The sequence below is a fragment of the Dermacentor silvarum genome, chromosome 3 (assembly GCF_013339745.2).
Source record: "Dermacentor silvarum isolate Dsil-2018 chromosome 3, BIME_Dsil_1.4, whole genome shotgun sequence".
NCBI classification, from domain to species: domain Eukaryota; kingdom Metazoa; phylum Arthropoda; class Arachnida; order Ixodida; family Ixodidae; genus Dermacentor; species Dermacentor silvarum.
This window is the reverse complement of record NC_051156.1, coordinates 75,578,799-75,601,028: the sequence shown is the minus strand read 5'-3', so window position 1 is coordinate 75,601,028 and position 22,230 is coordinate 75,578,799. Positions and strand designations below refer to the sequence as shown.

General features: G+C 45.3%; 1 protein-coding gene and 1 long non-coding RNA gene across 3 annotated transcripts in view; both read left to right on the top strand.

Moving 5' to 3' along the window:
- LOC125943833 (uncharacterized) overlaps positions 1–16,294 on the top strand; it is a 73,569-nt gene extending 57,275 nt beyond the window's left edge. Inside the window, exons 2-3 of the long non-coding RNA XR_007465924.1 lie at positions 12,659–12,739; positions 16,086–16,294. This is a non-coding gene — a long non-coding RNA (uncharacterized LOC125943833). The remainder of the gene's footprint in view (positions 1–12,658; positions 12,740–16,085) is intronic.
- LOC125943829 (evasin P672-like) overlaps positions 1–22,230 on the top strand; it is a 305,979-nt gene that overhangs the window by 114,631 nt on the left and 169,118 nt on the right. The window lies entirely within an intron of this gene.

The following is a 22,230-nucleotide window of genomic DNA, read 5'->3' as shown; positions in this document are numbered from 1 at the left end:
TGCTGAAAAGACCAAGGTCATCCACTGCTGCAAGTCAGGTACGTGTCATTATTGTAAGTTTCAGTATTTCATACTGCGAATAACAAAAAGCAGCTACAAGTCTTACTGCATGAGGTGCAAACTATGACGTGTCCAAGCCGCCAGTGTGCTTCCTGAGCCAAGAAACGCATAGTCTTGAGTGCTGCCTCGCGCATCGATGTGTCACGACACGGAGAAAGCGGGAATTGTTTCGTGCTAGCACTCGATCGTGACGCGCACGTTTCTTCGGAGTGCAGTTACAACCAACGTTGCTTGCAACCAAGGATCACGAGGGTTGCAATGTGGGCTTTTTGGTAACGCATCTTGCAGGGTTTATGGTAGCGCGATTTATTTTGGAAGGACGTGCCATAAAATTAATTGAATCATTCACGTGTAACAGCAACGATCTTAGCCTGGAACAATGCAACGCACAGGATCTACCATTGTAAGAGGGAACAATCGAGCACGTGACCAATGCTCCATGAGGTGCCATCTGCTGGTGCCTGGCACCCGCTTGGTGCAGAAAGCCACTGGCGCTCTGTGCTCCGTGTGTCGTCTGCTACTACCAAGCACTGGGCGGTGTAATTGCAGACAATGCATGGAGCGTACTGCCTCAGCCGCACTCTGTGCCTGTGCCGAGCGGGTGCCAGCAGATGGCACTTTACAGAACAACAGCCACACGCGTGCATGTTCCCTCTAATAGTGGTACCTAAGCTGACCTACGTCCTTGTGTCAACGCTGTTTCTATGTACAAGGCAGGGTATTTGCAAAAGGACACAGCCGGAGGTGGCTAATGGCAGAATAATAGCAGACTCCCTAGGGAGTGCATTTTATCAGGGTCCTGTTCATTACCCGAGATAGAGTTGGTAAACCTGCACCTTCCTGCACCATTATGAAGTTAGCACGCGGCACATACACTGTCGCACCCATAATTCAATTTAATATATAGAGAGCAACACAGCTAGTCCTTTTTTGCGCTACATATTAATCAGTGAACTGGCTTTACGCAAGAGTGGTAATCTCACCGTTGCCTTCCTATGCCCTATGTATGTTTCTTGTGAATGTGACACTTGTTTGTAGTTGGTATCCCTAGAAGATAAAATTTCTTATTTGTTTGCTCTTTCAGATGAACCTGGAAAACCTGAACAGCCCTTCAACGAATGTCAGTAGTGTTTAATCGAGCGAGAATGAAGCTGATAATCTTAGGCACATCAACTCCAATTTTGCTTCAGAAATGTATGCTTGTGCAAGCACGAGTGCACATGTCAGCGACGTAGAAGACACTAACCAAGCTGCAAGTGAAATAGGCACTGCGTATGAATGTACAGTGAACTTCAGTTGCGATGAATTCAGTTCTGTCTTTGAGTTGAGTGATGATGGTTCGGAAGTGGATGGATGAAGGGCACAAGGGTGATGCAGACAGTGAACCAGAGAATAGTGCTGAAGAAAGTGAGCATGCAGTACATGTACTTCACAAAGCTCTCGGAGGAGTACCTTCCAAACCAGAAAACAACAAGGGCACAGGCTATGCTGCTCATACTGGCATATGTTGTTATTTCAGGTCTTACGTGGGCACAACTACAAGGACTTCTCATTTTAATAAATGCTCTGTTTGGGGAGAAAGTTGTGCCATGCACTACATATGATATGAGGAGGCTGTGGAAAAACAGAAAAGCACTGAGGATCCATCTATACTGCCAGCCCTGTCATCAATAACTGGGAAGATACAATGATGCCAAAGACGAAGACACCATCAATTGTGCTTCTTGCAGCAGTGAGAAGCTGCAACATTTAATTATTACTGCAAGTTTTTTTCTGATATTCAATATTAAGCAGCAGCTTCTGGTACTGCTAAAACAGGATTGGCAGTACCTTGCTTTCTAATTTGCAGAAGATTGCATCTGCTCCTCATGTGTCAAGTGTTTTTGCTGACATCACGAATGGCATTCTCTACCGCAGTGTTAGAAAGCAGAGGAACATAACATGGAACGACATCACTTTGACCATGAACACAGATGGAGCACCTGTGTTTGATACGAGCAAAAACTCCATATGGCCAATTCAAGTGATGATTAATGAACTTCCAGTTTTAACTCTGTGGCAAAATGTGCTAGCTTCAGGTGTGTTGTATTCAAATGCTCTCCCTGAAGCAATTTGTCGAAGAGATCAACAGCGTTGGAAAGCTAGTGTGGTCGCACACTGGAAGAACTGTTCAGACAGCAGTGCACGTTGTTGTCTGTTGTGTTGACTCCCCAGCAAGAGCAGCTATCCTAAACAGGAAGCAGTATAATGGGTACTTTGGATGCAGCTGGTGCTTGGAGCAAGGTATGCTTACAGATGGTAAGTGAGCTCAGTTAAAGAGCATTTTGCCATTAATTGTAATGGCTATTGTCAAGTCTATGAGAGAAGGAATGTGGGCTCTTTGCTTATGCATCCTGGTATTATTTGAATGTGATGTGCACACACTAAAGCACAGGCTGTCAAAAAAGCTTTATGTCTCATGTTTCTCTGATTCGTGTTTTAGTGTATGTGCTGCAGATTTGAAGAATACCAAATAACTTGTCAAACCTATTCACTGGATTTTACATACACTGGAAAGTTTGTAGTCATTAACAATTAAAGCTATCCACTTACTGCTTTTTGTTTTAATTGTTTGGTGCATCAGAAGTTTTGGTTGACCATGCCTGATGTATTTTTATGTTGACTGCATACTTTCCACACTATTTCATGATGCAATTATGTCATCACTTTCAGTGGCCTGCCATTTAATTGTTTTAACATTTGTTGCAAATCTGACAAAACATGTAATACCTTAATGATATCGTGTTTGGCATTGGCAGACAGCAGCCTATGATCATAGTTAAGTGGGGTCTGCCTGGATGTAACGACACAGATTTGTGCAGAAAGTGCCCCTAGCTAGCAGCTGATACTGTATAAGAAGCGCAGAATTAGCTTTTGCACTTTCCAGTTTGGCCAACTGCTGTATTTCCGAATCTAGGAAACAGCAATACAAAGCTGAAAACCAGGAAAACTATTTGAAGCACTATTAATTATGGCAATTTAGCTCACGCGCATCACTTTTTAGTGCAATTTTTTCTATCGCTGAAAAACTTGCAAGAAAAGTTTCTGCTGTATGGTGGGAAGGGAAAAAAAAGGGAAACAGTGATTTTAGTGTCGCCATGAGGTGAGTGATGTTGATAAAGACGTGTGAATTCAGGATACAGTACACACAGCTGCATTGCACTAACTTGTTTTTCATTCTTCTTGGAATTTGACAGTTTGCATTTCTTTTACCATTCAGATGTGTCGTTTCTAAGTAGCATTTGGCCCAAGGCACAGAAGCTGACCTCTTAGTTGCTCGTGTAACAGAAACTGCATGGCAATGCCGCTATAGACCTTGCGTGCACCATATTGGCTCATATGTGTCGGCATGTGCCGACACATATGATCAACCAAAAGAACGTTGTTCTTTTGGTCTGGTTCCGATAAAGACGTTGACTTCTGGCTGTCTCTGTTGTCTCGCCCGCAACAATATTATAGGACTGTACCCGTCACAAAGCTGAAATAACCTGACTAGGACTGTCCAAGACGTGCGGTATTCGTGAGCCATGCGAAACACCACTTGCACTGGAGTGATTGTGTTTGTTGAAAATTGAAATTATTTTAATCAATGCTCACGAGCCACTCGAAACATTACAGTGCACTGATGTTGACATTGTAATTCACACCTCAGTTAAGTGTAGTTCAGGATGTCGTGCAACTGTAAGTTTCAAAGAAACTTGTCAGAATCACAAATGGAAAAAAATAGCAAGCGTTCACTTCCTTGCATAAAAATGCATAATGTAGTTAAATCAATCATATTTTACTTCAACAGTAGCTATACTTCTAGAAAATCTGGCAAAATAGGCTGTGATAAAATGCTGCTCATGTTGGTTGTTTTGTGGCATATATGCGCAAGAAAAAAATATGTGTCCTTCGTTTCTAGCTGGTATCTGAAATTTCTCTTTCGCTGCCCTTTTTGCCGCGGTAAAAGATGAACCCTAGGAATGTTAGGAATATTTTGCATTGCTCATGCAAACTGCAGGTCTTGGACAGTCCTATAGGCAGGTTCTTTCTCTTTGCGGTGGGTGCAGTCTTGCAACATGGCGCCTTTTCCCCACTTGTGCTGTGCTGTCGAGAGATGCCATCAATTTTGCATGAGGGCCATTTGTGAAATGTTTGACTACTGGAAGTGTTTTAAAACCTTGCATATTTTCACTGCTGTGTCCATCTGAACATTCTAAATGCAGATATCATCCTGATGTTTAGTACAATTGATGCTTTGGCTGCAGACACAATGAAGTACCCTTTCAACAGCCAGAATGCACCTGACAGGACACACAGTGGTGGGCTCAAAGGAATGGTTTAAACAGCTCAGCTTAAGGAACCTGTTTGTGGCATCAAGGGACCATCAACTCTTATCAAGTTGCAAGGCCTTGATCTTGTTTGAGGGCGGCCACCTGACTATATGCATTGTGTTTGGGAAGGCATGACAAAGAAAGTGATTGAATTGTGGCTATCATGTACTGGTTCTTCGTGGTACATAGGCAGGCACTTGAAGTTAATTGTGGATGCAAGATTACGTTCAGTAAGGCCACCCATAATTTTGTCAAGGTCGGGACGGCCCTTGTCAGATCGGTCATATTGGAAGGCTGCTGAATGGCGCTCTCGGCTTTTATTGTAGTATTGTCTGTCATGATGCATACTTCCTCGAGCATACGTGGCGCATTTTGTGCTACTTACACAAGCAGTCTTTTTTTGTTGAAAGATATTGTCACAGAAGCTCAAATCTGTGCCGCTGAAAACTTGCTCTTAGCATTTGTTCAGCAGACTGCAAAGCTGTATGGAGAAAGTGCAATGACATTTAACATGCATTAGTTGTTGCATCTTTCAAAGTGCGCACAGATGTTTTATCCCTCTTTGGGGTACCTCAACATTTCCATTTGAAGATGGCATTGGTAAGGCACTCCAGCTTGAAACAGCTGCCAAGCATGTGCCTGTTCAAATTGCTGAACGGTGCATCATGCACCAGGCCCACCGGACTGCTTCAGCACAAGTGGAACTTTCGCCTTGTCTGTTGTCTGCAAAGAAAGAGCTGGAGAACACGTTTAAGAGGTGCTTTCAAACATGTGCTCTTGGACAAGCACGACCAATTCATGATATTCCACAAAATGTGAAAAGGCTTTTCGTATCATGATTTGGTACCCTCCCACAAATTTGCAAGTATTTGAGGTGCCAGGTTGGCCCGATTGTCTTCACAGTTCTGAGTACTCTGTTCCAAGAAAAACGTGCTCTTCCTATGTAAAAATGTCTGATGGCATGTACTGTTATATCTCAGCCATTTATGTTGTTTCGGGTACTATGTATTTTCACTGCCAGGAGCTGCTCACTGCACCCGGTGCATTTGATGTGCCGCCGTCATCCGCCTCCTATCTGAGAACCATGTCTTGTATTGTGTTGGCGATATAACATTGCAGTGTGTTTTCTGTTGGCAACGTATCATATTTGTGTGAGTTACTTAATAAGGTGGAAAAGAACTAATCGGAATTTGAATGTTTATTTCATATTTCAAGATTGCAGGTACAATTGACTCTGGAAAGTGAGTTATAGAGTCAATATTAAGGTAGAGTAGTTGTATTTATGAATTCTGAATTGTGTCATCCGTCGAACTGTAGCAGGCTGCTATAATTTAACCGTATGTACTTTCTTCAAAATATAGGCTTGTAACTGAAAAATTATGATCCATCTTTCTGGGGCAACTGCTTTATGTCTAAGCGAAGTGCATGGCTATCACCAAAAGTGTTGCAGTGGACTGAAGCTCAAATTAATTCATCAAGTCATGAAGACTAATGCATCAGTTGATCTAATTCTGTTGGTGAGCGCATGAGAGGTGCTCAAGTCAAGCTTGGACTTTTTATTTTTTAGGATTATGAAACATGTTTACATGCATGGAAGTGATCTCATTTTTCGAGGTAATCCCTTTTCATTTTGGCAGTACAAGGATGCCAGCAGCGTAGAAAGATTTCTTTTATGTTGCAGCCATGCATGGACAGCCTACTGTATTTCATTATCCTAGTGGCCCAAAGAAATGAGTCTTGGAGTGAAGTTGGGCTTTTATAGCAGATGCGGCAGCACCTCTCATCCAAGATTATTTGTAAAGTGCCCATTGTGTGGTGCACTGTATGTGCACACATATTTTCCTGGATGAAGAGAACCCCCATGGTATTTAAGCAGGGCCATTTCTTCCTAAGTGCACTGTCTACACGTTGGAGAACCTCACAGCTGTACTTGCTCACTACTCGTGTACTTGCTCAGCTAGTCTCCCTACTAGGGAGGAAATCAAGATGATGCTACATCTATCCACTCAAAAACCCATGACCATGAGTTCACCTGCCGATCGAGTTGCTCGAAACTTCTTGTGTTGGGAAGCTTCCATATGTGTTCATTGTTTAGGCAAGTGTAACTTTTATAAATGATTCACCCACATCTTGTCATAGGTGATGACCTGGCAAATAAACCTGTCACAAAACCTTTCCTGTCACAACATTCTTCAAGCTTTAGGCTAGTTTGCAGTCTACTGTGCCAATCGAAGACTGCCAGTTGTCTTGAAATCCAGTATTCACTGACATTTCGGAACATCAGGTGTTTGTGAATGATAGTATTCAGTGTCCCTTAAGAGAGATACATCTGTTCCACAGTTGAAGCATCAGTTGGTGGTTTTCAAGGATTTGACACTTCACTTCACAGATCCTCACGGGATTCTTGGAACTTGACTCGGGCTGGGGTCGCTTCCCGTTTCTGCTGCACTGGTGAAGCTTCCTCCAACTGAGGAGCGGTGGTGCATTGCTTGTACACACTTCCCTCCCTTCTCGGATGGAGTCGCCGTAGTGATTTCGAGGGCGTCATTTTCCCACTGTGGTCATCACGCTGCAGTCGTGTTCCGCTCTGTATCCACAATCGCAGGGTAAGGGACAGTACCGATGTCTAGCTCGGTCACTGGTGTTCCAGCTTCCTGAGAGGCTCCAGTGTGCCTGAGCGGCTTCCAATGACGTGGGGTTATCTGCTCGTATCCCAAATGTACATGGGAGTGGCACGCTGCTCATGGTTAGCGTACAGCTGTTATCCTATATCGCTCAATCTTCTATGTTGTGTCTCAAAGTGCTGGGCTTGATGTGATCGCATTGTTGTCGTACTAACCTGTTAGGACCTTTAATGAGCCGCAATCTGTGCCCTAGCTTTCTCAAAACTGTTCCCTCTGTCCAGATAGGGTTCTCTCCGAAGTTTCAAAAGAAAACTGCTTGTCCGACGGTGAGTGCTCTCTACACTGTGTCCCTGTGGCAGTTTGTATAGGTTTTGTTCTTGCTTTGGGCTGAATGTGCAGCTGGCGTTTGACCGCAGTGTGAAAGGAACGGTGTGAAAGGGTTAAGTGGCCTTAGCTCTTGCATTGTGTCTACTGGTTGCTCTACTCTTTGGTTGCTAACCACGTGCCACTTGTGCTCTCAGCCTTGGCAAAGACAGCATAGCTTTGTTGCATTGGTGGACAAAAGCAGCTGCTTGACAGAAAATTCAAGATGCCTTTTGTCAGTTTTGTTGCTGTTGTGGTATGAAAGGTTAATAGGTCATGACTGGATGCTGTGTAAATGACAGTGAGGGAGAATATTAAAAAATAAATATTAAGAAAATAGTACTGCTTCATTTTTGTAACATGCATTTGTGAGCATCGACTTGCTTAGAACATACATGGCAGAAAACCAAGAGGGTTGACTCCTATTAGAAGCGTTTGTAGTGTTAGAAAGGGGACTGTAGCAGCGATCCAAATTCACTTCTGTTAGTCAGTTATTTTAATGTTCGCTTCCTGTATACTACACATTTTTTTTGGTTTGTTTTTTCATGGTGCCGTCAACCGTATCTTGCACACTAGCACAAAGGGAACTTTTATTGCAAGTATGTATTGTTGTAATACTAAGTCATGCAAGTCTTAGCACTGTGATTCACTTGGTGGCTATTGTGCACAGTGCTAGGAAGTGACATTGTCATTTTACAAGCACTTTTTTCCTATGCATTTGCTTTTGTGCAATGTGGTCAAACTTTTGCATGTCTGTAATGAACGAGGAACATGCATGGCATAAATCTATGCTGTTCCAGCAGCAAACATTTGGGCAGTGTTGTGTGAGGCTTTCTACAGCTGCTTCTACGTGTTGCAGTCTTGTACATTGAGACCCTGGTGTAATTAACCTATGATACAACAATAAAGTGATTGATTTATTATATGATAAAAAATGAAATTAAATTTGTATTCATTCTTACAAGAGGGGGAATATCCATACACAAAAAAAGATATGTGTAAAATAGCTTGAATGCGCTGCCACCGTACACGCAGACTGGGCACGAGAGCTACGCACGAAGTCAAAATTAAGCATAATACAATCTCCCTGCGGTGATCGACTTGCACCGAACGAAACATTGATACGCTTCCGATAACATCGAGCGCGCATACGATCAGCTGTTTTAGCTGAGCGCTTGCTGTCCGCCCCGCTCAGACCGGCATATGCTAGCAAATGCCACACAACCGCTTAGCGGGGACGATATAATTGCGCTTGCGCACGACGCTCATGCCGGCAGCGGAACGAAGACCGCATCCCTCGCTCCGCTACAAAGCCGACTGAGCGGAGCGTGATAGCGGTGACTACTTGGCCTCGTCGTCGTTTTGCAGCCGAGTTGATAGCGCGTCGCTCGCGTCTCGGCAAGACGCGCTTATCAAATGCGAAATCTACGCAGTTCCCTGCAGTATCTCGGAGCATGAAATCTGAGCGGCGCGGAGCGTAAACAGCGTTCTTCTAAAACTGTCTATATAGTCTGTACCGGTGCTCGCATGTAGTTGCAGCGCGCAGCTTCAGAAATACGCCGGCATGTAGGCCAACTGAGAAGGCAACTTTGGTCATGTGCGCATGCACCCGTAGTAGACTCGCTCTTGCCTTCACGCAGCTGACACGCTTGGACGACTGTTTTCAGCGTTTACAAATAATGCCGGAGCCATGCAGAAGAGAGGGCTTCCTTGGCAACTCATCGCGACGTCTTTCCTACTTCATTGATGGCTCACCATACCAATCTACTTGCATCGATCTTTCATGAAGATACACTTTATCGAATACCTGTGGTTTGGTGTCGCCTCGTGCCTTCATAAATGCGTGCATTAGCTAACATGCGTCGACGCCGCGACGCATTTCGCAGTGCCCATCTAATCGCGGGCGCCATATTGGGGCTCCGTCGTTAGTGTCGATCTGCTAGTCAATCGTGCACACAGCATTGCTGTCGGTGTTGTAAGGCAGCAAACAGGCTTGCTGTCGTTGCAAACAGCATTGCTGTCGATGTCGGAAGGCAGCAAACAGGAATGCTGTCGTTGCAAACAGCATTGCTGTCGGTGTCGGAAGGCAGCAAACAGGCATGCTGTCGTTGCAAACAGCATTGCTGTCGGTGTCGGAAGTCAGCAAACAGGCATGCTGTCGTTGCAAACAGCATTGCTGTCGGTGTCGGAAGGCTGCAAACAGACATGCTGTCGTTGCAAACAGCATTGCTGTCGGTGTCGGAAGGCAGCAAACAGGAATTCTGTCGTTGCAAACAAGAATCTTGTCGTTGCCGACAAGAATGCTGTCGTTCCGACAAGAACGCTTTGACGGATTTTTTGACTGGGCATGGACTAAGGGTCAGAGCAATGAGCGGCTGTGCTGGAAGACAAGGGTTCGATCCAACTATCGGGTCACAGATATCTTTGAGCACTATGCGCGGACATCAATGGTGTCAAACAGAAATTTCTACCTGCGTTGAGCGTATATGAGAACGTCACACTGCACGCGATGTCGCATCTTTGCAAGGTATATCGATACAATGTATAGAAACTTAATTTCATTCGCAAGGCAGCACTTTACACACGCAGCCGTCGAGACGTAAAATTCACATTCTATACCTATAATGTTTAAAAGTGTGAGTGCTGCAAATTTCTGCCTTATTATTGCGATAGCAATTATATGGACACTCAAAAGCAGATTTCTGCCGTCGCCGTCGCCGTCGCCGTGAGGTTGCGTATGACGTCATTTGGAGATGAAATCGTCGCCGCGCGCCGAACGCTGTATGTGCGAGTGAAAGGGCGCGAGGGGCGCGTCTTTCACGGGGAGTGAACGCACGGCGGAGAACAAACGCGCGTTCTGCGCCGTGCTTGCTTAAGGGCTGCAGAAGTAGGCGTCTCTGTTCTCCTTTACAATCACCATATATGTAGAGCAAACGCGCCTTCTTCAGACGCGCGAGAGGCCGTGGGGGAGGGGGAGGGAAGGGAGGCGACGTTTAGCTGCGGCACCAAGTGCCTATTTATATCAGAGGCTCCAGCAACAGTCACCAACGTCGCACGCATTTTGAGCTAACGCGGGCAAAACGCCGATGGCGTCGACAACAGTTCTGCGTGTTGTTGCTACCAAAGCCGCTCACCTTACTTCGTATGACATTGCTGTGTTGCTATCGCATTCATTGCTTTGCCCTTAGGGCGAAACTGTGACATTTTTTGTTGTTTTACAACGTAAGCTCTTATGGGCTCATTTCAATAGCTGTTTCGGTTTGCGATGGTACCGGCCGCCGATGGCGTCCGCCGCCATAACCGCTATCACCGGAAATGCATAAAAAATCACAGCATATCCACGAAGTGAATGATGATGAGTGGGCGAAGCACCGGGGGATCATTCGGGTAAACCACAGCTACGGACGAGAGATAAAGAGAGTGCGCGTCGCGAACGAGAGAGAAAATTACACCATCTTCCCGTAGGGGAACCCTGAGTAGTATGCGAAGCAGCCATGGGGCCGACTCAAGGTAGTTTTATCAGCTGCATAAACTTGGACATGCCGCAGCATCAGCAACGCGCAGAACTGTTGTCGACGCCGTCGGCGTTTTGCCCGCGTTCGCACCGAACGCGCGCAAAGTGGAACCGGAAGTGGAACCAGAACCAAAAGATGAACCGGAAGTCGAAGCGGAACCGGAATGCCATCTAGTGAACACTTCATAAAACTACAGGTGGCTACATACTACTACTACTACAGAGGAGGGAACGACCCACACCGTAAGGAGCTTCGCCCCTAAAAGTACCCGGTTCCCACCGGGATCAAACCCGCGCCCGCTGCGTGGGAGCCGGATACTCTACCACTGAGCCACGCAAGCGCTTGCTAACAGGCAGCGGAAAGATGCATTATAACTTCTTCCTAGGGAGACGCGCAGGCGCAGACGACTTGAGCCTCCGCCAGTATGTTGGCGCCATCTAGTTAAGGCGCCTACAAACGCAGCGTGCGCAGGCGCAGACGACGACATGCGATTCAGACGAGACGCGCAATAAAAAAAGAAACGCGATCCCCAGTCACCGCCAGTATTGTGGCGCCATCTAGTTAAGGTGCCTGCAAACGCAGCGTGCCCGACATGTAAGTTGCAGTTGTAAGGCTTGATCGGGCAAGCCTTACAACAAGCCGCAGCTCGACGTCGACGCCGGGCGGACAGTTCAGATCGTTCTTGTCAAAACCAGCCGAAAAGATTGCCGTGAAGACCCTGTTGACCGTGGTGCCCAAATCGGAGCTACTCTTAAGCCACTCCACCAGCTTCCGCTGTGACTGTGCTGCGTGTGCCGCGCAGGCCTGTGACTTTTTTATCAACATTTCCTTAATAAGCGCCAGAGGAACAATAAGATATAGCTTTTATCAGAATGAGACAACTGATTGACCTTTAGCCATCTCTCGCACCGCGAAGCAGATTGGACATAATAGGTATCAAATTGAGCGATTGTATTCTAAGGCTGCAGGCCAGCGAACACTTTGTAATAGGCCATGCGCAGTAAATGTCTATACGCAGTGACAGTTATCAGTTGCATATGTTGTACTTCATCTACATTATTTCAATATCATTCCTCTGGCATGCAAGTTTTTAGCGGTGCCGCACAATATTGTGGATGAACTTGGGAGGAATGGCAGAACGCGGGAGATGTCACCGGCCAACGGGCCTCTGTAATGGCGACCAGAAAACCACTTCGTGGAGTCTCCCTGCTGTTAAGAACAAATGTTTCATCATTCTATGAGCCAATCGAATACAGCAAGCATGTTTTAAGAGTAGTCGCGATGTGGCGTTCTCAGTAAACTTAATCGCAAAAATATAACAGGCAATCACGGCTTTTGCCGAACGTCCCAGTGCGCACCGTAAATGTTGTTGTGGTTCGGCTGCCGGCTTTTGAATTTGACATGCTTATGTTGCGGCACTGTACATTGTCGAAAATGAGCCTGCCGCAAGTGCAGGGTTTTCAGGTGAAACGATTTGAATAGAAGGCGTAGACAGCATCTAAGCCGTTTTTCACAGTTCATAAAAACACAGGGCACAGTTGCGCACGAAGGCATTGAACGCGCTTTTTGTACCCTGCTTTCGTGTAGCACTTTCTTGCATAAGACTAGCACTAAAACATATCGTTTCGCATAAAGATTGTCTATAGAAGCGGGAACGACAAGTTTGGGGTTCTTCCAAAGCATAACGAGACTAGAATATTCAGACAGCACAATAACATTATTTTTTATTTTTTTCATTCAGTTATCAAGAAATTGCACTAATTTTTGTACCAATGACACATCGCAGTGGAATGAGACCTCCCATGACAATGAAACATGTTTCGTGAGTACCTTCTGCAACGTCTTTACATACCCTGAAACAATACTCTTTCGAAATATTCAGGTTCAGTTCTTGAGTGTTTGGAGCGTATTTCCGCCTAATACGGTTACTTGGTAATCAATAGAAAGCTTTACCGAGTATGACTGGATCTTGAGCCTTAATGTGCGAAGCAACAATGAGCATCATAAATCACAGATGTATCCAAACACTTCGTGCTACAGACATCCCTTGTTCTCAGAGAGCACGTAATAAATGGGCCTTTAGTCGTGGCTATACAGAGCGAATATTTATAACACACTGAGAACACACTCGGATTTTGAGGCCGATTTTGAGTTGAAAAGAAGCGGATGTCGCAACATTTAACACTTGTCATAAAGTGACAAAGGTCGCAGAAAATTGCAATGTATTTTAGCTGAAGAGTCCCTTTCGACTAAGCAAAAATTGGAGGGCGCTTAAGGTTCGCCTTTAAGAGTAGAACGTGATAGCGTTATCGGGACGCATTCGCATCGCATCGTTGGCATACGGCAAGTAGGCTCCATTCACTGCAACACTTAACGTGAGACAGCCAGCTTACAAAGACCAAGCTTACACCAATCCCCTTGAAGTCGGCTTCACTTTTAAACAGAAATGCATTGCTGGAAATACGTTTTTCAAGGGGCAATAAAGGTGGTCTTTTTTTAAAATGTGAAGGCCCTAGCACCTTTTTTATTATTTTAATAATTGTTTGCTATTGCCCCGACGCCCGCAGGTATTGTAGAAATGCAGGAAAAGGGGTTTGTGTTTGAGTTTCCTAGTACCAGAATTAGGTATTCTCGGACATTCAAATTACAATGCGATGCCGATTGGTAAAGTCGTACGTTACCATTTTCCTGACGCATTTCACTGTGAGAAATTCTATTTTTGTTCACTAAAACCTTGCACCACGTGGAGGGTCTGTGCGGTCGGGGTGGTTGGGGATGAGTTTCACCGCCACCCGCATTGCACGCCGACGCTGGTTTCGGGCGCCGGATTTTCGGCGACACGGGGCCCTAAACGTTAAAAAATGTCACAGTTTCGCCCTAAGGCCGAAGCAATGAATGCGATAGCAACACAGCAATGTCATACGAAGTAAGGTGAGCGGGTTTGGTAGCAATATGAATTGTAGTAAACATGAGCTGATTAAGTAAGCAGGTGTGCTGCGGCGTAAGTAGACCGACATGAAGAGAGACTCGATGACCACGAGAAGGCGCGTGTGAAACGGTGCTGTTGATGAGAAGCGCTTCGCGTGGGCAGCGCGTGCGAAGGGACACGCCTGTAGCGCTTCACTGCCGATCCGGGCAGCATTGCATGTGTGGCGTGCGTTGGAAAATGTGGCCCGACATATACTAACTGAATGAACAAGCGTGGTGTGAGCGCGCACAAACAAACATGCATAGATCACACTGAATGACTGTAGACAACGTCTGTCAATAGGCTGGCGGCAAGCGCATACGCCGCAGCGGGCGAAGGTACGTGCGGTCTATCGATTCAACGGAAACTGAGCGGCGAATGCACAGCGCATACAAAGGTCAGAACCGTGTGGAGATAAGAGACGGTGCGGGCGAGCGACGAGCACGGTTGTTGGCAGAGTAGAAGTGCCCCCCCCCCCCCCTCCGCTCCCTCCGGCGCTGGCTTCCCGCTTCCTTGCTTGCGCGTTGGAGATTGAGTGCGTTCGCTCTCCGTGATAGCGCGCGTCCCCGCACGATTCCGCTCGGGCATACGGCGCGCGGCGAAAATTTTATCTATACGGAACCTCACGGCGACGGCGACGCCGACGACAGAAATCCGGTTGAAGTGTCCATATAATTGCTATCGCAATAAAAGAGGCAGACTGCTGACATCGGCTGTTGCGCGATGCTACACTGCACAAAATTTATTAGAAGCCCGTTGCGGCAGAGCTTCAGCAAAGTTTCATTTCATTAGTATAGACTTGTGCTAGGGCGGCGTGGTTTTTTTTCGCGATTTTGACGAGATGTTGCCGTTGAACAGGAGCGGGCCATTTGGGATATTTTTGTTCAGTTAGGAGTCCCGTGAACTTGCACGCTTTCCCACAGAATGCCTTCCTCGATTTGTTCGCTGCAGCGCTTGTCGTCGACGCCGGAGTTGCTGCCGGCTGCTCACTTGCCGTGCTCCTAGGCTTAACCTTAACCTTGACCTTAACCTTGACCATGATCTTAACCTCTTAACTTTGATCCTAAATGAAGCGTCGAACGCCATGAAACACTTCCTTTACATTATGGACACCCGGCCGGCAGTTGACCGATTAGCCGAAGGAGCTGGCTGAGCTGGGTGCAAAAACTAACCGCACAAAGAAAACATGCTGCCTGCGCCTTGCCCACTGCAACGCAGGGACTCGGAGGAGCCGGTCCTGTGGCCACGTTCCGGACGTCAGGGGCCGAAGCGCAGCTCTTGCCATCTCGTAACAGCGCGCTAAAGTACGGTGCCCACCGAAATTAGATGACACTCGCACGCGGCATCAGAGCACCGAACGCGATTGCTCCTGGGTTCGAATTTGTTTTTCAAATTTCGGGCGCTAAGTTCGCATGCGGCGCATATGTATACATGGGTGCGGCCCTTGCTCTAAATTACACGATAGTTACGAATGCATTATTTTTCGTGGATACGGTTGTGGTAAATGGTGACTCCTCCCATTTTACCGCGGACGTGCCGGGTAGCAGTAGTTTTCAAGAAATACTAAAGCGTTAGAGAGGAGGCAACTCATATTAATTCCTCCTCATTTCTCGATATTCTCGGTGTTCCGAAAGTGCCATGGCATTGCATTGAAATGAAAGTATGATGCGTTACTGGTCGCTCAATCTGCTGCGCGACCACGTCGGCCACACTGCATTGCCAAATATGCTATGATATTTTTTTCTTTTAAAGGAATGGGGACGAAATGCAAGAGAGCTGCTGTATTTCGCAGTTTATTTTTTCCGCAGAAAAGGAACCTTGTTGCAGCCTTACTTTACGGTGCAATAAGATTGCTAAATCTTCGGTCTTGTGAGCCATATTTGCCTTTAGTACCTTCTCCTTTTTCAAAAACAGCCTACACTGTAAAACAATAAGAAAATGCTATAACCGCAAGAACGCTTTTATTTAGTTACTATTCACAACAGCAGAAAAGCTTATCGTCACAACGTCGCATTATATTTACATACATATTGATCAATGTTGGAATTGGTCATTACAACAGGCCATGCGTGGCCATTTACGGCCACGCAAATCCTAGAGCACAATTTAGAGCGTGCATGCTAACAAGTGTGAAACTTTCTTTAAAATATGGTGGAAATAGATGAGTTGCTGGAATTAACCAATTTTATTTCTCTTTTAGACCGGCCTACCTACGTTATTGACCACTCAGGGAGAAGTCCACACGTACAACTGCAGTTTGGGGAAATGCGTAAACGGAACTTGCATCCTAGATGGTACATACGCCAGCTGCTGGTAACGGAAGCAAGAAGAAACATGAGGTTACTCGCACCACGGGCTGAAGACACCACGTCTTAAGTAAATCGGCGAATACTATTATGTAGAAGCACTTTACCGGTAGCTGTGGTTTGGTAAACTGAAATAAATTTGACATTGGGTGATAAACGGTGGGGTGTCCCATAGAAACACAAATACTGCTTCTTATACCACATCACATACCATTTTGTATTTTAAAGTGTTCTCTGCAATCTTCTACCAAAGTGCAGTGATGTATACTAATGCATAAACACCTTAATCCGCACAGAATATTTCCCTCGGAGACATGTCTTTGTTCACACAATACGTGAATGAATAAAGTTCAGGACAACTTGGTAAATGAAAGAAAAAATCTTTATATATATATATATATATATATATATATATATATATATATATATATATATATATAATTTCGAAGTGTGTGTTAGCCGCCGCCCCCTCCCCTCACTACTCGCCTCATTTGGAAATACTTCTGTGTAGTGCCACCACGTGAGCGCCAGCTGTGCAGATTTCGGTGGCTGTGAACGCCCGTGCCCACTTGCAATTAGCGCTTTCACTTCCTGACATATGCGTTTCTGAACGCCTAACCAAAATACTTATCTAGATATTTCTACTTGAAGCCTTTTGAAAGCTGTGACCACGTGCGAATCCCCCTCACCGAGGCATGCTGGCACTCCAGCCGTACCAGAACTGAATATAGATTGAACTTTCACTCCACCTCACTCTCTGCACGTTTCGACGATACCCATACACTAGCACCTCTACTAGATCTGCCACTAGCTCCTACGGAAGTTTAGAAATTTCCTACTTTATCGCATTATAGTCTGACAATATTAAGTTCACTGAGCTTTATCGTTACGTCACAGACTTTGTGTGGCAATGCTTAATTTTAATGCGCTTAGGCATTTTCAAACGAAGCACGTTTTATCTCTTCCTTCTATAATCAAAAGCATAAATTGAAAAAAAAATGTACAGATTCCACCCAAGCCAAGGAACCGAGTAAACATTCAAAATTTATTAAGCATGTTGCTTCTGAGAGACGACTTATTTTTAACAACTTTCATTTTCATATGGTCTACATCACTCAAACGACGCACTTTTCAAAACCATTTTGAGCGTTAAACCGAAGATAACCGAAAGTTTATTATCCTCCTAATTGCCCTATGTAATTAGATCTTTGTTCACGCATCACATTAGCTCAGCGGAAACATTGACAAAATACTGTCACAGTGTGAGGCTGGTGAAACATGATCGTATCCACTGCGTTATGCACCCAACTTTCACTTGTGAATTTAATTTTCTTTTGCACGAGCTCACTCGCCAACTTTTTCTTTTCTGGGTATTTGTTCCATCTTAGGAGCACCTCTTCTTCGTGTAATCCCAAGTTCTTGGCCTCTCGACAATTCCGAGACGCCTGCTTACGCTCTCTATAGCATCGTTTATTCCCTTGCTCCACTACTTACGTGGTTTCCTCTTTACAATGCAACAATTTTCTTGCCGTGTATGTTTTACCTCCTGCTGCATAACGTCTGCCAGTTCCTTATATCGCCAGATTGTTGTAGCAAACGCATCCAGTTCCTTCTCTATGTTTCTTGCGATCTCTCTTATTTGCTTTTCATTCATTTTTAAAAGTTCTCATGCTATACGCTCGTGTTCTGCGTTAGTATCTCTCCCAAAATTTCAGTTAAATGTTAATGATCTCTACCCAGGCTATATTTTCCATGTTCATGTATTATCTCTTAGTCTAGTCGTTCGAAGACTGCTTCTGAGATTAAGGCGTAATGAACACATGACTGTCTATTTCCGCATTACCTCGTTACCTGGCTGACACCTATTTTCGCTGGTAACTTCTATAGGGTCTGTTCATCGCACAGATCCAGCACTATAGAACCGTTGTAATCAGTATATCTGCATAAATCCTCCATGTGCGCATTCATATCTTCCACTAATATCACCTGGCCCGACTTCTTGAACCCATAATTATCGCTTCTAATGATATCAATGACTTCTTTATTTTTATGGCTGCTATCACTACCTGTCCATAGGTAAGCTACTCCAAGCCATGACTTTTTGCCTTGCCTTCTGCCGCGAATCCATCAATGCTCTTTACATATCTCTTTTACCCATTACCAATTAATACTGCGCCTAAATAGCATGCCTACGCATCTGCGTTTCCTTGACCCGGTCATTGTGTTGCATCCCTCCTATACAAAATTGTGAATAGCAGGCGGCTGCTCCGAATCTCGTAGATGCGTTTCGGCCAAGGTGTACACCCTAATAGCTTTGTCATTCAGTTGCGTTTAAATTTCCAGCCATTTTTGCTTCTTTGGCCCACCTTGCATGTGTATGTAACAAATTTTACAGTCTCTATTCTTATCGGTTGTTCGTCTTTTCCCAACTCCTTCTAGTTTAATTCTGCCCCTTCCTGGTGTGTAGCTACATTCAATACTTAATTTTCCTTCCTGGGCCTGTCTAAAAAATCTTCTGCCCGTGCCGCGAATCCACGTCGAACCATTATAGCTACAGTATCGCTAAAATGTATCCCGTCACGCACAAAAGTGCCTTCGCGGCCTGCTCGGTGCACTTGTAGATGACCATGAAATTTATTGCCTTAGCTAGCGTCCAAATTTGTAGAAATTGGACGCCAGCTAGCCAGGTCTCTGTGAGTACGTTAATACTCGCAGAGACCTGCCTCTATCCTGACGTCACCAATGAAGAACTCTTCCCAGATAAGGACTACTGTAACATATATCGGTGTGACCGTGTTGAAAAAAGAGGAGGCAGCGTGTTAATGGCGATGAAAAAGGTCTTATCATTTCCCCTTGGTACTAACCCTACTATAGAAATTACTCGGTCTGCTTGCGTTACGTCTTACGCTAAAATACTTTTAGGACACTCATGTTATTGCCCACCGGCGGCGGATTCTTCTTTTTCTACAGAACTTCGTCATTACGTAGAGCGAGCTACGCAGCTATATTCAGCTGATGTAATATATCCTTTTGGCTATTTCAATTATCCGCTCATTGATTGGGGAGTGAGTGAAATAGCTTTATTTAGGTCCAGAGAAGACGCAGAGGATACCCCGTGACACCCTGCTAGTCCCACGTAGGGACCGCCAAGCCGAGCTTGACGGCCCGATCGCGGGCACTCTGGATGGCCAGGGTTCGGTCGTTGAGTTCGGGGCTGCCCAAAAGCGCAGCCCACCTATCCTCGCTGAAGGCGGAGCCGATGGCTTCACACTCCCACAACACATGGTTCAATGTTGCCGTTAGTCCACAGGCAGGGCAGTCCGCACTGGGGCATGTAGGGTATATAGCGTGAAGAACCGCAAGGTTAGGATACGCACGAGCTTGTAAAAGTCGAAGGGTCACTGCCCGCGCCCTGCATGGCAGGGTGCGGGAGGGTGAATACTGGTGTTGGCAGATAGTAATGCTTGGTGATCTCATTATACGTCAGCAATGGTTCCCCGCGGGGTAGGGGCACTGCGGAGGCGGCGCGGTCAGTGAGCCTTCGCGGGGCCTTGTGCGCGCTCTCGTTAGGGTTAGAGGGAGAGCCCACAGTCGACCCCAAGTGAGCGGCAAACCAAATGAGAGAATGCGGAGAGATACTTTTCAAGCCTTGGAGAATGCGAAGGGCCCGAGTGGAGACCATCCCGGTTTGGTTGGCCTTAATGGCCGCCTTAGAAACGCTATATATTGCCTCTCTGCGACCATCGAGCACAGCCAGCGCGATTGCAACCTGTTCTGCTACCAAGGGCTTCGAAGTGCATACTGTAGCGCAGCAAGTGATCCTGGAATTAGAGTCGACGATGGAGACGGCGAATGCCTGTTGTGGGACATATGGCGCGGCATCCACGAAGCTTGCCTCAATGTGGTTGTTACGGACATGTTCGAGTAGAGCTCTAACCTTGGCCCGACGTCTGTCGACGTTGTGTGCCGGGTGAATATTGCGGGGATTGGTCTCTCATATATACAACATGTCGCACCTCATCAGATTTTCTCGATTTAACTCTTCATTACAACTTCTTAACCAATGCACTTGTGGTAGTAACATTTTGGACATGGTTCTAACGACTGCACCAGAGATGACTGGTCCCATGTCCCATTTCTTACATAGAAGGATTTAGCGACCACAAACTCCTTAACTTCCAAATTAATCTACCTTTAACTTTTGCAGGTGCAGTGACTAAAAGTATTCGAGATTATAACCGTGTTAATTACGATCGATTCAACATCGAACTAGAAGTTTTTATAACGAGCTTTTTCTGCCGTCGTTTGCCTCACGCAGCATGAATGAGAACTGGAGTTTTTTAACAAAAAATACTACAGTTAGTTGACAAGAAGGTGTCGCTAATCTCCTATATCGAACGATAAAACTAACCCTTGGCTTACTAAACAACTTCGAACATTACGAAATAAAAAGAAACGTTTGTACAATACTGCGAAACGTAATAATTCTGCATCCTACTGGCATAAATACAAGGAGTGCTTACAAGCTTACTGTAAAGCATTAGGAGCAGCCAAAAAGAAATATTATTCGTAGGGCTTCCCCTCACTTATGAGAAATAATAAAAAATGAAGGCAAATAATTTCTCCCAGCAATAAGTCTACTAATCGCATACACGATGCAAAAGAAACTCCGCTTTCTGATGAAGATTCTGCCGTAGCTTTCAATGCATTTTTCGCGCGTGTTTTTACACAGGAAGACTGTTCCAATGTGCTATTTCTTCCAGATAAACCCTTCCCTTTCATGGCTCCAATCATCATCACTGCCGAAGGTATCGCAAACCTCATCACGAATCATAAAGTTTCTACTTCATCTGGCATTGATAACATCAACTGTAAAATAGGGAAGATTGCTACCGATATTTCCAGTCGCTTTATGTTTGTTCTAATTAAGCAGCCTTTATCATCAGGTGAGCTGCCTAAGGATTGGAAAATTGGTAAGGTAGTTGCTATATTTAAATCTGGTGACAGGCACTCGCCCCGTAATTATCGCCCAATTTCACTAACATGCATATGCTGCAAACTACTTGAACATATTATTGTTTCTCATATCTACCGTCATCCTGAATCAAAACTCTTTATTTTCTTTAATCAGCATGGCTTCAGAAGAGGCTACTGATGTGACACTCAGATATTCGAATTAACGACTGACCTTCAACACGAACACTAACGATCAAACCAACTGCCTCTGCCTCGATTTCACTATGCGTTCGATACTGTACCTCATTGCCGTTAGATTTCCAAGTTGTCTGCCCTTTGTATAGATTCATTAACACTGCTGCATTAACAATGCTGAACGAAGTGAAACCAAGGCAAGCTACTCGCTTCACGTGTGCTTGGGTGCTCTTTTTGAGAACACGCCTAAAACACCTTGCACGCAAATTTATTTCATGCAGGTTGGCAGCAGAGGTTGAGATTGTACTGGAGATGGCACCGCCACTTCTAGTTTATTTGATCCTTCTAATCCAAAGTGTATGGAACCAGATGAGCGCCCGGAAGAATTGGAGAATGAACTGCGCATCACACCTTGCTTCACTAAAGATATGGTAGAGTTTCAGTTAAACTATATTGCACACACTTCATAACTGATGCGCTCTTCTGATTTTTTTTCGCCATCAGTAGTACTTACTCTGGGCTTTATTAGCCCTGTCATCTTGTCATATCCCACTTTATAGGCATTAACTACACTATTGGTGGTGGTTACCATTATTGGTAACTACATCACATGGTGGCGTGGAGCAGAGGTAGAACACCCGACTTCAAATCTGAAGGTCGTATGTTCGAATCCTACTCTAGTCCACCACATTTTCAGGCATGGAGGGTTGCCTGATACCGGCAATATATATATATATATATATATATATATATATATATATATATATAGTGCCTAGAGCTAGTGGGGCTATACTAGTTCAGGTGCAACCAAACTAGACAGGCCCACTAAGCTTCGTCAAAGTCACTCCCTCACCAGAACAGCTCCTGGTGCAGTATTCGGCCACTACC